The 15,030-nt window shown below is 38.7% G+C and overlaps 1 protein-coding gene across 5 annotated transcripts in view; it reads left to right on the top strand.

Annotated features, from left to right (window-relative positions):
* Positions 1–15,030, top strand: part of SDK2 (sidekick cell adhesion molecule 2) — a 365,800-nt gene that overhangs the window by 58,776 nt on the left and 291,994 nt on the right. The gene's annotated exons all lie outside the window — the stretch shown is intronic.

Genomic DNA, 15,030 nt, shown 5'->3' with positions numbered 1-15,030 from the left:
AAATCTCCTTGAAGTTAGTTTCAGTCACACTGACACATCACATGTTGGGTGACCGCTTATGAAATAAATGAAACAAGCACCGAACGTTGTTGTTATTTGCTTAGTCAGATGCCTTTTCTTTATTAAAAGACATACATTAAGTTCTGAAAACATTCAGTGGCAAAGATATGCAAAAAGTTAGGCAACCTGAAAGGGGGCAAATACTTTTCCACAGAATGATTAGAACTGTTAACATATGCAGATGATTAATTTGAGAAAGATCCTTATGCTATAAACTAGGAAGTGATTTGAAATTTTTCACCATAATTCTAGGAAGGCAGTGCCATATGTGTTTATCTACTTCCATTTAAATGTCTGGAGAGTGGTTGTATTTTTAACTTACATAAAAAAATTCAAAACATAATCTATTTCTTCTGACCTGTGTAAAATCTTACTGGATGGGTTAGAGTGAAATGAGAATAACTGCTTCTCTTTGGCAGCTAGGTTCATAGCATTTTGCTGGCAACAGAACGCTAAATATGTTTTTTAATCCAGTAAAGTTATTAATTAATTAGAATTATATCTTGCCAAATAATTCTTAAACATTTTTTTTAAAAAAACAGGTTTATTTATGAGGCTGTATCCCATGCAGGAGACTGCAGATTTGCAAGCTGGTTAATCACTATTCATTTTAATGCAGAAAAATGGTATAGCTAAGGTTGAAGCCTCAACATACAATGTACGATCAGAAAATCAGTGCCTAACACTTTGGGTGAAAATGGATGGCTTCTAAAAGATTGACAGTCCATATCTATTTATTGTATTAACATGTTGTAATGTGTTTATCAACACTTCAGTGTTAAGAAATAAGGCAGTGGGACACCTTGGTATTGTATTATATGTTGTAGAATATTGTGATTGTTCTATCTTGCCCCTCATCTATAGCTATTACCTTTTGTAATCATGCACACACCTGACATGTTGGATGATAGCTTAGGGAACAGGGAGTCATACCAAACTTGAACTGAAAACCAGATGGATTTTTTATTTCTCCTCATATTTCTAAAAAAGCTGTGTTGAAACTGAGCCACAGTTAATGCAGGTAACTAATGCAGGTACAGGTAGTCCTCACTTAATGACCACAACTGGGACCAGAATTGAGGACACTAAGCAATGCAATCATTAATTGAATCATCATGACTGTACCCAATTTTATGACCCTTTTTGCAGTGGTCATTAAGTGAATCACATAGTCATTAAGTGAATCGCATGGTTGTTAAAGTGAATCATGTGGTTCCTCGTTGTTTTGCTTGCCAGAAGCCAGCTGGAAAGGTCGCAAATGGTGATCACATGACCCTGGGACACTGCAACCATTGTGTGAGTTGGTTGCCAAGTGCCCAGATTGTGATCACATGAGTGCGGGGGTGCTGCGATGGTTGTAACTTCGGGCACCGGTTATAAGTCACTTGTCTTAATGCTGTTGTAACTTCAAACAGTTGCTAAATGAATGGTCGTTAATTGAGGACTACCTGTACTGATTTAGAATAAGAATGCTGGTTATAGTTTTGGACCAGATGCTATTATTTAACATAGGAAAACTGATCTAGTGATAATGGGTATAAATAGAAACACTATGTTAAAAGATTGTACTCTTTTTCAGTTTGCCTAGCTTTCTCTGTGGAACAGAAAGCAAGAAGAAAATTCAGTTGATTTCAACCCATAACTCATGATTGAACAAATTGTTAATCCACAGCTTGATGAGAGAAGAGAGAGCTAATTGATTTTTTCCTGCATTAATGAACAACTGCCCCATGATCTAGGGCTCAGTCAATCTTAATCAGCATAGCTGGAACCATTTGCTTCTATCATTTGATCTAAAATTTGGCATCCAAATAGGTATTAAACATTGAATCAGTTAAAAAACTTCTATATTCTTAATCCCCTAAACTTTTGTTTAAAGTTCAGGAATATGTTCTGCCACTACCTTTCCTGTTTTGTAATAATCATAGTTTGCTGTGATTTCAAAGTGAGGAAAGTAGTTGCTGAAGCAAAGAAGGATTTGGAAGGTAATTCTTAATTTGTGCAAATGATGATTTACATAATTTAGATATCAGAAAAAAACTACTGAACACCTGGAGACTTTGCAGGCCTAACCACCTGAAACTTATCGGTAATTCAAAGCTATCTTTACCTCCAGCACTGCTGTTAATTGCAGAGGACAAAACAGGCACAGTATTAGATTTTTCCCTTCATGATTAATAGAAGCTGGGAAAAATTCACATTGGGACAAAGACTTAAAGCCCTCTGGGAAAAGATCCTGATCCCATCCCCCATTTCCCTAACTGTTGGTTTTATTTCGCTTTGTTTTGTTTTACAAGAAGCGTTAAGAATTCCAGCCATACCCATAGAAAGCTACGTCTATGATGGTTGGATTTACAGAGTCTAGATGATTCAGAGTGCAACTGGCTCCATGACATACATTATAGAAATTGACTGTATTTGCAAGTCAGCTTCAAAGTGGATGGTGAATGTAATGAGCTGTACTCATAGGAGACTGTGGAGAAGCAGAGGTAGAGGTGATAAAACAGGAATCAAGACATCATGACACAAAAAAGGTGACTTACAAACTTGCAGCAGGTGTCAGGGCGTAAGTATGTAAAGGCCATGTTTGTGTCATGGTGTCACTGGACGGGTGTTGTCATTTTGATTCAGTCTTGGCTTGGTATGGATACCTATGGCTCTACATACAGAAATACTTCACTAAGTTGTGTGGGTCATATATGATGTTCTTCATCTCCATTCTGTGAAGAGGTAGTCAAAGTTAATCTGGAGATCAAGAATGATAAATATAGTTTATGTAATTTTCACAACTAGCAATCATGATAACTTGACAGTTAGCAGTTTCTGCATACCATCAACCGTCAGATAAATGGCAAATGTCAAGGTTGTAAACTATATACTTTATGAATGTTTTTGTTTGACCCTTGAATGATTAGGATATTCTGATGATTCTTTAGGCAATTTAGAGGTTTAAGTCTATTATCCTTAAACATAGGGACATAATATGGGAATGACTAAATGGAGAGGCATGCTGGAAACAGGAGCTTCTTTCTTTTGGCAGAGGAAAAAAATGCATGATTTACATGTCATAACTGGTTTTCTCAGCATGAAGCAGCTTTTTTCTGTAATTTGGCAGTCAGGCAAAACTAATTCTTGGCTAACAGACAAATGTAAAAATGACAATTGGGCCATTTTCAGTACAAAATTTAAACAAGTATGTGGCAGGGAAGAGATAAGAATTCCAACTTCTAGGGATGACATGAAATTATCTGAAAGACTGAAGACATTCAGACAAATGTTATTGCTTTCTTTGACAATATGACTAGATTAGTGGACAAAGGGAATGCTGTGGATGTAATGTAATTAGACTTCAGCAAGGCATTTGATAAAATTGACCATAGCCTCCTTCTTGATTACCTAGAACAATGTGGGATGAATTATCCCACTGTTAGATGTATTCACAGTTGGCTGAACAGTTGCAGCAAATGCATTGTCCTTAATGGATCTATGTGCACATCGAAGGAAGTATGCAGTAGGACACCTCAGAATTCTGTCCTGGGCCCAGTATTCTTCAACATTTTCATAAATGACTTAGATGAGGGAATAGAAAAGATGCTCATAAAATTTCCAGATGAAACAAAGCTGGGGGATGGGGTGGGATTGCTAAAATCCCCAGAAAACAGCTTCAAGATCCAAAAGAATCTAGACAGATTTGAATATTGGGCTCTGTCCAAATAATCTTGTTCAGTGGTGAGGAATGTAAGATTCTACACTTAGGCAGGAAAAACCAGATGCCCAGGTACAAGATAGACAGTACCTGATTTACCAATAGTACTTATGAAAAGGATCTGGGTATTTTGGTAGATCACAGATTAAGCATGAGCCAGCAGTATGCTACAGCTGTCAAAAGAGCCAGTGTAGTTTTGAGCTGCATCAACAGAGGCATAGCATCAGGATCACAGGAAGTTATAGTGCCATTCTTAGATGTACTGGTCGGACCACACCTGGGATGCTTTGTCCAGTTCTGGTCACCACAATACAAACAGGAAGCTGAGGAACTGGAAAGAGCACAGAAAAGAGCAACAGAAGTGGTAAGACTTGGAAGCTAAATCTTACAAAGAGCAATTAAAAGAACTGGGCATGTTTAGCTTAAAGAAGAGAAGTCTAAGGTGAGACAGGATAGTAGTCTTCTAGTACATGAAGGGGTGTCATAGGGAAGAGGGTATAGATTTATTCCCCAGAGTACCCAAGGGTGAGACAAGAACAAGATATGCAGGTCACATCCAACCCTATGAATCTATTAATGCAATTATAAGGACTTTTGGATTTTCCAGCCTCATACATCAAGAACTTGTAGCTCTGATAAAGGGCCTCTCAAGGATGTGTACAGCAATGTCACAGTGTTACTTGTTTATAGATTGGACAGATTGACCAAAATCACCATGCTTATGAAAAGTAGGTCGCTAAAGGGATGTACCCTCATCACCAAGCCAAGAAGCTGGAATTTCTCATATACTATAATATTATATATCCTAGTCTATCAAACTTTCACATCCTGTTTACACTTATGTTGTTTATTTTAGCATTCTCTTTGTGTATTTTTATATCCCCCTCCCCTTCCTTTTTACTACATGATGCCCAAAGTGGCTGACAACAATAAAACATGCACACACAAACACGCACAAATAAATGGGTAAAATATCAGCAAAATAATGCTGATCTAGTGCCATTAATTGGCATAGTATTTGAAATGGACCAAAAAAGAAATCTAAAAAAAAAAACAGGTTTTAGTTTCCTGGGAGCTTATAATCTACGTCCTCGTGTTGATGGAAATAACAGAGAAAAGAGATACAAGAATATAATAGCATTAGGTGGTGAATGGAGACCAACTACTAAAAGGTACACCTAGATAGGTTTCATTATAACCCAAGATAAGTTTGAACTTCATAGTGGAAATTGGATCGGAGGAGGCATGATGAAGGTGGCAGTGTTCTGGTTTAATTTATAAGAGGCACAAAGTAAGCTGCAGATTCTGCCATGAGTAGGTACTTCAAACTTGAGAGAGATCATTCTACAGTTCTCAAATCACAGTAAAAGAAGGCCTATTCAAGCCTGATTGAAGAGAAGTCACATCATGGGGCATTAGCTAAACTTTGAATAGTAATGAGAGCAAACCTAGTGTCAGAATTTAAATGTCAGCATTGCCCTAAATACTTGGAAATACTATTTGAAGAGCATTAAAAGCTGCTCATGTTTTCAGCATAGTGGTCATCCCTGGAGAAGCCTGTTGCCATTTATGTGAGCTTCCCATGCTATTAACCCTCTTGTCATCTAACGTTCTCCATCACCTTTAAAATCATCACATAGAGCATCACCCTTGTCTTTTCCTCAACCATTTATTTAAAGGGAGAACCCAGCCAGAAAAAGAAATAGTAACTCTTAGACTGAGGCCCAAAATACTTGAGTTTAGTTTGACTGGTTCTTTCCAGGTATCACTTTAGCTGGGATAGAATAGGTCCCCAGCAAAGCAAGCAAGATGACTTCCTCTTAGCAGGCAGATTGAAATTAACATTTTAAAATTGCTTACTTTCTAGATAAGGCAGGGATACAAAAAAAAACAAAAAAAAACGTACGGCTCCTTCTCTCTCTTTTTCTTTATCAACTGTATAGTCTACTAGCCAGAGCATCCCTGTTCTATGTATGTGATGTGTGGCCTCAGAGCCTATGTACTCCAAATTTGTGGTTGGGGCCAGCCACATCATCTTTGGCCCTCTGCAGGTGGGGGCTATGAGAACGGGATACAAATCTTGCCCTTACATACTTACATCAAACATCAGGAGCTGACAATTGGGACTAAAAATGAAGAGCTGACGAGTAGATGACTCCTTTGACCCTCTCTGGAGAAAGAAAGGATGCAAGATTGCTCAAATTGTGTTCCATATGATTGCTTCTCACCAGGAGACTGCAAGGCAGCAGTCACTGGAGGGTGGGAGAACCGGGAGATGAGGGAATTTGCCATTCTTGCTCCAGCTGCAGTTGGAGCCTTCAAAGGACACTAAATTCACACTTCCTTTGCTAACCACTTTTGGAAATTGCCTATTAACTTCTTCAGAATGACAAGGCTGGAAACACTGGGTGAGTGCCTTCAATCCTTAATATAAGAAAATGAAACTATATCTTCATAAGTTTTAAGAATTTAAAATAAGCAGCAAAAAGCAGACAAGGTTTTAGCTATAGAAAGTTTTAAACAGACTGAGGGTTCAGAAAATGTTGGAATATTTGATTTTGAATATTAAGACTTTGAAATTAGTTTTAAAGAATAAATGCATTTTCATGGGAAAGAAAATTATTTTCAGTATTGGAAACATAACAAGATAAGTAACTTATAATGGTGTTCAGAGATATTTTTGAGGAATTACACTGGGACCTTGAATCAACAATGTCAGCTGTGTTGTGTGTTCTTAGGAACAGTCTCTTCCCAGAAGAAGCTGTTATAAAAAAGGATTTGCAACAAAACTTATCTGAGAACAATGTGAACAAGAATTTGTCATTAGATATTAAAAAAAATCAGATGAGGCTTTAAAAATTAAGAAGGAAATAAGAGTGACAATCCCAGAGAGCAATTGGAATAATTGCTTCTTGCTGGATGTCCTTAAAGAGAGGATTGTTTTACATAAAAGGAAGGAACATAAAGTTGGTTTATTTGATCAGGGTTAAAATGGGACATTCTATTTTGGGTGGTTCTTTCTGGACTTGCTGACATCTGGACTGGAAAAATGCGTATTGGATTTGCTTACAGTTAACATGGTGTTTAAGTTTCTTTCAGTCAGTTTATGTATCCTAGCCTGGCAACATCTAAGTTGGCTTTGTATCTAACTGTCCTTTTACTTAAAGTAAGGGACCTTTCTTTGTTCTCTTTAAAGGAGAAATTGTTCCTCATGTTAAATTTCATACTAGGTTACTGGGGCCACTTTATGCCTTCTAAATTTTTATTTGCTTACAGTTAAGAGTTGAGATATGGAATGATGAGTTTTACATTTGTTAAAGTTATTATTTTAGGGCTCCATTTGGTCTTTTTGCTGACATCTGGATTGGAAAAGACATTGCTTATTGGACTTGCCTATAGTTTAGAGTTGAGTTATGGGATGAAGAGTTTGATATCTGTTAATTAAGAGGAGGTGAAGAGATAGCAAAATTGTTTATACTTGTGATGAGGGTGGGAAGTCACTTTCTTAGGTTTTTTTTTATTTTTCTCTTTCTTTTTTTTTCTCTTTTTTTCTTGCCCCTTTTATTCTCCCTTTCTATTTTTTTTCTTTTTAGTTTGTATTATCTTTTACTATTGTAAATAAAACTTTTAATTAAAAAAATTAAAATAAAATAAAATAAACCCACAGTCTGCTTTCCAGACTAGCCATAAAACAGTGACATGTGTGGAGGCTTAGATTTCTGTAATAACTACTTTCTCATGTACCAGTAGTTTGAACTTTATTCTTCATTGTATCACAGAAAAAAATGGGGTAATAATCAGTTATAATCACATCAGTTCTCCTCAGATGATCCTGCTACCTATCATAAGTAGCAGCAGTTCTGTATCTTGATTAGTGATGATGAAGAAAGGAATACTCCTGAACATTTCATGTATTTCAAATATATTTAGAATATATGTGTGTAGTTAGGCAATTTTAGAGTCTGGACATAATGGTCTTATTTCCTATCACTTCTTTACAAGGATATGGTGCTATTTATATGCCAGATGTTGTTTTAATCTGTCTGTTAAGGCAGGAACAAACCAAATCAATCTTCCTTAGGAACAAAGTAATCATGGCTTGTAATGCCAGTTTTCCATTTGTTTTGTTTCTTCTGCCAACACTGAAAAAGAAATAAGTAGAACACAACTGAGAAGAATTACAAATTCTGGTTATGAAAGAATGAAACGTCATGATTAAAAAGTGCTAATATTCATAAAGAAGCACCCTATGTTTTCATGTTCTGGGTTGTTCTTGGGATGGGTTTGACTATAACCTTGACAGATATAAACTACATTATATTTCATATGAAAATAAAAAAAGGATGCAAGTATACATGTCATCCTGATATGTTTTTATCACTTGGCCTCCCTTGTTACCACCCAACCACTTTCCCGGTGAATGCAGTTAGCTATACATAGTAATAAAGGTTTCTGTTAGCCATTTTTTTAAAGTTAGGTTTGTCAGCTAATCTTTGCTAAAATAGTTTTTACCTAAGAGAAGCAAGTGCAAATGAGTTAATCATTTATCAATCTCATCCTTTTCCGTCATTTATCTATTCTCAGACTGCTGTCTAGATGTGCTTCTACACATGTACACCTGGAAGATGTACAACTTCCTGTATCTAGTACTGACTAGAAATTCTGGGAGTTGCAGTCCAACATATGAGAAAGGCACCCAGTTAGGAAAAAACTGATCTGTCTCATGTGAATCCTATAATTCCTCCAAACTCTTCACTTTTTACAACATATTATCATCACAGTAACTTGAAAGAACAGTAGCTTAATTGCAGATCATCCAAATGGAACAATTCAGAACCAGATATCTATGGATCTTCATTCTAACCACCTAATTCTAGCTCTCATACCGCAGAATGCTGTGGATCTGATGTTCACATAATTCCTGACACCTTGAGGAACAGAATTCAGAGTTAAGTATACATTTTAGGATGGAACATATTATTTCAGCATTAGATACCATAATGCTACTACAGTAGATAAGCCAGAATTGTGACCTTTGAAAAAGCAGAAATTCTGAGATAATGCAGAGACACCTTCTGTGTATCTTTTTATCTTTGTATTTTTATGAGCATGTGGACATTAGAAATATGTAGTCTCCATCCCATCCCCTTCTCTGTGCATTTATAATAAATGCCTAAAAAGAGCATGACTTATATATCATTTCATGTATTAAAATGAGTGTATCTGCAGTGAAGTACTAATTAATCTTCACTGTAGATGACTCATTTTAATACACAGAATGAGTATACCCATTAACTTCTGCTTATTTTTTCCTGCCCATATTAACACATGTGTGTGAGTCTTGCCTTTCCCACAACTCATATCCTGTCAAATTTTAGCAGATTGTCAGGCTTCACAACAAGTATGGCTATACAGTGGTACCTCGGGTTACAAAGGCCTCTGTTAACGAACTTTTCGGGTTACGACCAGCTCCGCCCCTGACACGTGGTCCGCAGGCATTTTTCCGCCCCTGACACGTGGTCCGCGGCCATTTTTCTGCCCCTGACACATGGTCCGTGGCCATTTTCCGCCCCTGACACGTGGTCGTAGGGAGGGGGACTCTCCCTCCAAGCAATAGCCGCCTCCCTGTCCTCCACGCCAGAACGGATTAATGGTAATTACATTGAACCTTATGGGGAAATTTCCTTCGGGTTGCGACCAATTCGGGGTGTGACCAGAGTCACAGAACGAATTAAATTCGTAACCCGAGGTTCCACTGTACATGTTTACTCTTTAGCAATCAATCCCACATCCAGTAATTAGCTAACAGCAGAAGCGCCACAGACTTAGCAAGGCTAGATAAGTTTGTTTATTGCAAACAAGAAAGAAGTCATACATAATGGAGAAGGTCTGCCTGCTGCAAAACACAGAAATCAAGTGCTCTATCCATGTCAGGTTCAGCACTGAAGTCCTAGATCTTTTCCTCCACCCTTCTGAATTAATGAATTTTTAGGTATTCTTTTCCACGAGACATCTGTACCATGCTTATATAATGAATCTTCCTGGTATGAGCATTGTTGGTTTCAGTATTGTCATTTTCAACCCTTGGTTGGCTCTTCCCTTATAGACTACTGTTGTTTACTTTTTGCAAATAATCTCTCTCTTTCTTTGATATGAAATTAGAGTAAATAATGTTGTCTGAAGTCATCTTTATTAGGCAGCTAGGTTAATTGTGTTAATATGGGCAGGAAAAAATGAACAGAACTTAATGGGTTCCCAGCTTAATGCGTGTTTTGATTTGCAGTAATTCATATCTTTCCTCCATTTTGCAACTTAGCAGCTCATTAAGCAAAAAAGAAATAATGAAGAATGGTGATGAGGTTTAAAGTCTTCCCTTGTTCCATGACGTGCCCTCCCCAAAACCCCCCAGTGAATTCAGAATCATAGATATAAAGAAAGCTCCCAGATATCACAAGACTGGATTTGTAGAATAAGAATATATCAGTAAATGAAGCAGAATACTTTGTCACAGGAAAGAGGGAAAAATAACAGGGTCCTCCTACAGTGTTCAAGTAAGGAGGGAGCATTTATGTTAAATTCAGCTGGAGCTCAGCCTTTGACTATTACAGTGGTAAAAACTGCAGCTGCAACTGTATAGAACTGTGAATAAGAGCAAAGCTTCCCCCAAAAGGCAGTGACTTTTTAAAATAGGCCAAAGGCCTAGAACCTGCTTGATGTTTTTTAAAGAAATCTAGCTACTCACTAGACAGCTTGAAATTACAGCAGCATTTTGCAGACTTCTTGCATTTGTGTGCACCAGCTTCTCCTCTTAACCTACAAGTCACAACTTCAAAGGGGAGTGTTTCCCTCTCAGAGTCCCATAGTTTTGGTGTTTGAAGCTGTTCTCCTGAACATTTAGCAGAATGAGGGGCACCCCCCCCCTTTCTTTCTCTCTTATTGTCTGGTAGAGAACAACTGGTATTTAGTTATTCCTCAGAATGAGTCATGGAGGCCCTAGAAACTGAGGTGCCATTGGCCTGCCTATCAGGTCTGAGGGATTTATAATCTTCTGTGAAGTTTAAGGAAGAAAGTGCTTGGGTCTGGTAGTGAGGACATATATTGATCACTAGAGAGGAGGGAGACTCATCAGTGTCCACAGGGGGAGGTTAAAAAAAGGCAATATGGCAGTCACTGCAGCACAGTTGAAACCCTGTTCTTTTTGTACATGGATCAATGTCACACACAAAGGCATGGGCTTCATGTATGCTGCCACCACTGATATCTTTTTTTTTAACCCCCCTCCCCATGGGAGGGAGAATTCAGAATGAAACCTGGCCCACAAGGGAGTGTAGTTCTGAATACATTTTGACTGGCTAGGATATTCTTAGTTGCTTGCAGAAGAAGAAGAAGGAGAAGGAGAAGCAGCAGCAGCAGCAGCAGCAGCAGCAGCAGCAGCAGCTCACTCAAAGGATGCTAGTTTAAGCTTTGAAACAGTTGAATATGCTAGCCTGGGATCTGAGATATTTTGTGTTGCAGAAACATTTGTTTGTGAGGTGGTAAGGAGTGAGGGTTCCTTTTCTATAGCTACATGCCCAGAGTGATTTGCCTTGAAAAAACAAGTTTTATTGGTGTGCGTTTGTCACACTTAATGTGGGAGTCAAGGAACTGCATGCCTTCCAGTCCCTTTTCATCCTTGACACTTTTTGACACAATCTGTCCCTCCTGTGCAGTGGAAGCAGTTGCTTGAGGCTACTCCCTGGGGAGGTAGGATGGACTGATAAAGGCAGGTCTAGTGGTGTCAATCAAGAGCCAAAGCCCAGGGACATCATTTGTCCTCTGCTTCAGCAGCCCTGTTCCTAATGTGTAGGACTGCCTCCTGCATTTCAATAGTGTTCAACCTATCTTTCTTTGAATGCTCTTGAAATTATATACTAGGGTTATTTCTTTTCCTTGCCTTTTCTTCATTAAGGGAAGGGTGAGTGATGGAAGAGGTGGGTGAGAGGAAAGAGGCAAAAGAGGATTGTGTCCCAGCAAACTCTGAATAGGTAGCAGAAACTCCAAATCTCCAGATTCCCTGACTTTCACTTACTTTCCAAATGAAGAGCCCTTGTAGGCCTCCAGTATGCTTTTACAAGGAGGATCAGAATAAAAAGCATCTCAGGCCCACTGGTTGGAGAAGGTGGGGAAATGGTGATGGGCATTGAGGAGGAGGCTGAACTGCTCAATGGCTACATTGGACCTGTCTTTGCTCAAAAAGAAAAAAAATTGCCAAAGCTGTTAGAAGTTGGGGGCATAAAAGAAATGCAGATTAAAATAGACAAGAATTGGTGAGGGAGCACCTAACTGCTTTGAATGAATTCAGATTTTCTAGACCAAATTGATTACATCCCAGAGTACTAAAGGAACTGGCAGATGTCATCTCACAGCCACTGACTGAAATCTTGGAGCACAGGGGAAGTGCCAGATAGACTGGAGAAGAAACAACATTGTCCCAATATTTTAAAATGGGAAAAAGTAACACAGGAAACTACAGCTCAATCGTCTTGACAGCAATACCTAGAAAAATTTTAGAAAAAATAATTAAGCAGTGGGTTTGCAAGCATGTAGAAATTAAAAAGAAAATTACCAGAAGTCAGCATGGATTTGTTAAAAAGTTTGCGCCAGATGAATCTTACTACTTTTTAAACAATGTGGCTAGATTAGTGAACCAAAGGAATGCTATGAACGTAGCGTACTTAGACATCAGCAAGACATTTGATAAATTGACCATAGCTGCCTCCTTGATCAGTTGGAACAATGTGGAATGGAAAGTCCCACTACTAGATGGATTCACAGTTGGCTGAACAACCATAGCCAACATGTGGTTCTTAATAGGCCTATGTCCAGATGGAAGGAGGTATGTGGGGGGTGGGAGTACCTCAGGCTTCTGCCTTGGGCCTAGGAATCTTCATCGTCTTCCTAATTGACTTTCATGAGGGACTGGAAGGTATGCTTATAAAATTGGCAGGTGACAAAAAGCTGGGAGGGATTATGAACGCTGCAGAGGACAGGCTTAAGGTTCAAAAGATCTTCATATATTCGTACATTGAGCTCTATCCAATAACATGTTTAGTGGTGAGAAATGTAAGGTTCTCCATTTAGGCAGAAAATCCAGATGCCCAGGTACAAGATAGACAGTACCTTATTTAGCGATAGTACTTATGAAAAAGATCTGGGTATTTTGGTAGACCACAGATTAAGCATGAGCCAGCAGTGTGCTACAGCTGTCAAAAGAGCCAATGTAGTTTTGAGCTGCATCAACAGGATCACAGGAAGCATCAGGATCACAGGAAGTTATAGTGCCACTCTAAGATGTACTGGTCCGACCACACCTGGGATGCTTTGTCCAGTTCTGGTCACCACCATACAAACAGGAAGCTGAGGAACTGGAAAGAGTGCAGAAAAGAGCGACAAAAGTGGTAAGGGACTTGGAAGCTAAATCTTACAAAGAGCAATTAAAGGAACTGGGCATGTTTAGCTTAAAGAAGAGAAGTCTAAGGTGAGACAGGATAGTAGTCTTCCAGTACATGAAGGGGTGTCACAGGGAAGAGGGTGTGGATGTATTCCCCAGAGTACCCAAGGGTGAGACAAGAACTAGTGGGTGGAAGCATTGCAGAGGGAGATCAAAACTTGAAACAAGGAGGAATTTCCTGACTGTGAGAGCTATTAAGCAATATCATGAAGTCATCACTGGAAGTTTTCAAGAAAAGATTGGACAGCCATTTGTGTAGGATGCTATGAGGATTCCTGCCTTGGGCAGAGGGTTGACCTAGAGACCTCCAGGGTCACATCCAGCCCTCTATCAGGCCACTTCCAAAACCTCTTTTACAAAATTCTATAACACATTCTGGAACCCTTTCCATTCATTAATTCCTTCTTCCTTCTCTTCTACTTTTCCTGTTGCTCCAGGAGCCTTATTAACTCCCTGTATATTTGAGGGGACAGCAGGCAAAGGATGCTATTATCTTCTAGCAGGTGCATTGGTCATTAACCTGTAGCAGCTCTTAGCTCAGCAAGCAGGAGGGGAAATTTAAGGACATTTGAATACTTCTTGAAACCCAGATGTATAAGGGTCAAGGTTATAAGCCATACATGGTTTGCACTAACAAGATGCCCATCGTTTTTACCTTGAGTTTACCAATTGCAGAAATGTGAGGGTGAAAAAAAAAAAAAACTCCTGGGGGCACTCTGTCATTATTTGTGCAGCAGCTGGCTTTCTCCTTGTATCCATCAGGCAGGTTTTTAAATCCACTTCAGCAATTTGCTACCTTATAACATGCTGCTTGCTTATGTATGGTTTCCAGGCAGCAAACCGTGAAATTCATCTTAGGACTCTCTCTTTTTCTCTTTTCTTGTGACAAGTTTGACCATAGGGTAGGTAGAAGGTAGTATCCCTTGTAAAGCATGTCTGCCCTGTGGAGTTGTAAACATAGAAACAGCAACCTTATTGCTTGCCTCTACAAAAGCACGAGTAAATCCAGCAGCTGCCATGGATGTGGTTCTATACCCTCACACAGAGCGTAAAAGTAAGTCTTGTTTCATATTAGATATGAAACTGTGAGTTCCCAACGCAAAGTCCATTTTATGAAGAGTTGCCAAGGATCCCAGACAAAATCAGAGCTCTTTCAGCAGGCATTTTAAAGTGCATAAAATAACCCAATTAGCATACAGTCAGTAATCCCCCCAACCTTACCACCCTCACACAAAGCTTATAATGAAATTTTAATTTAGGTTTGAATGCCTGTGCATGATACAGTCCTTTGTCATCTAGACTCTAGAATCTCCTTTAGATTCTAGAATCAACAGCCCAACTTCACATCTTAACAATGTATGGGCCATATTAGAACAGATTAAAGGCCTCCCATTCCCAAGGAAAGGAAGGCTTTACCAGCCATATAAAAGCCATAATTGAAAATCAACACCCAAATTTTCTCATACACTCACATAGATTGTTCTGCTTATGGGAGCAATTTTCTGTGTCATAAGAGAAAAGATTATTTTGGCCACCAATAAACCTTAGCCCTCAGGAAAGAGTAGTTTTGTTCTAGCAAGTGAATATTTATATTGTTGGAGAGAAGCTGAGTGATCATCTCAACTGCCTTTTTGTTCCCATCTTCAACTGGATCTGCAGAGTTGATAATTGCCCCTTAAAACATGTAATAGCAAATTATCAATTCTGCAGATCCAGTTGAAGATATGATGAGCAAATTCTACTTGAAGGAATCTGTTCCCCTTCTTCTCCTGCC

Source organism: Python bivittatus, unplaced genomic scaffold, assembly GCF_059951505.1.
Source record: "Python bivittatus isolate LINGU-HERP-01145 unplaced genomic scaffold, Pbiv_v1 ctg000220_np1212, whole genome shotgun sequence".
Classification (NCBI taxonomy): domain Eukaryota; kingdom Metazoa; phylum Chordata; class Lepidosauria; order Squamata; family Pythonidae; genus Python; species Python bivittatus.
Note: the sequence above shows the minus strand (reverse complement) of the source record. Positions and strands in the feature narration are given on the sequence as shown.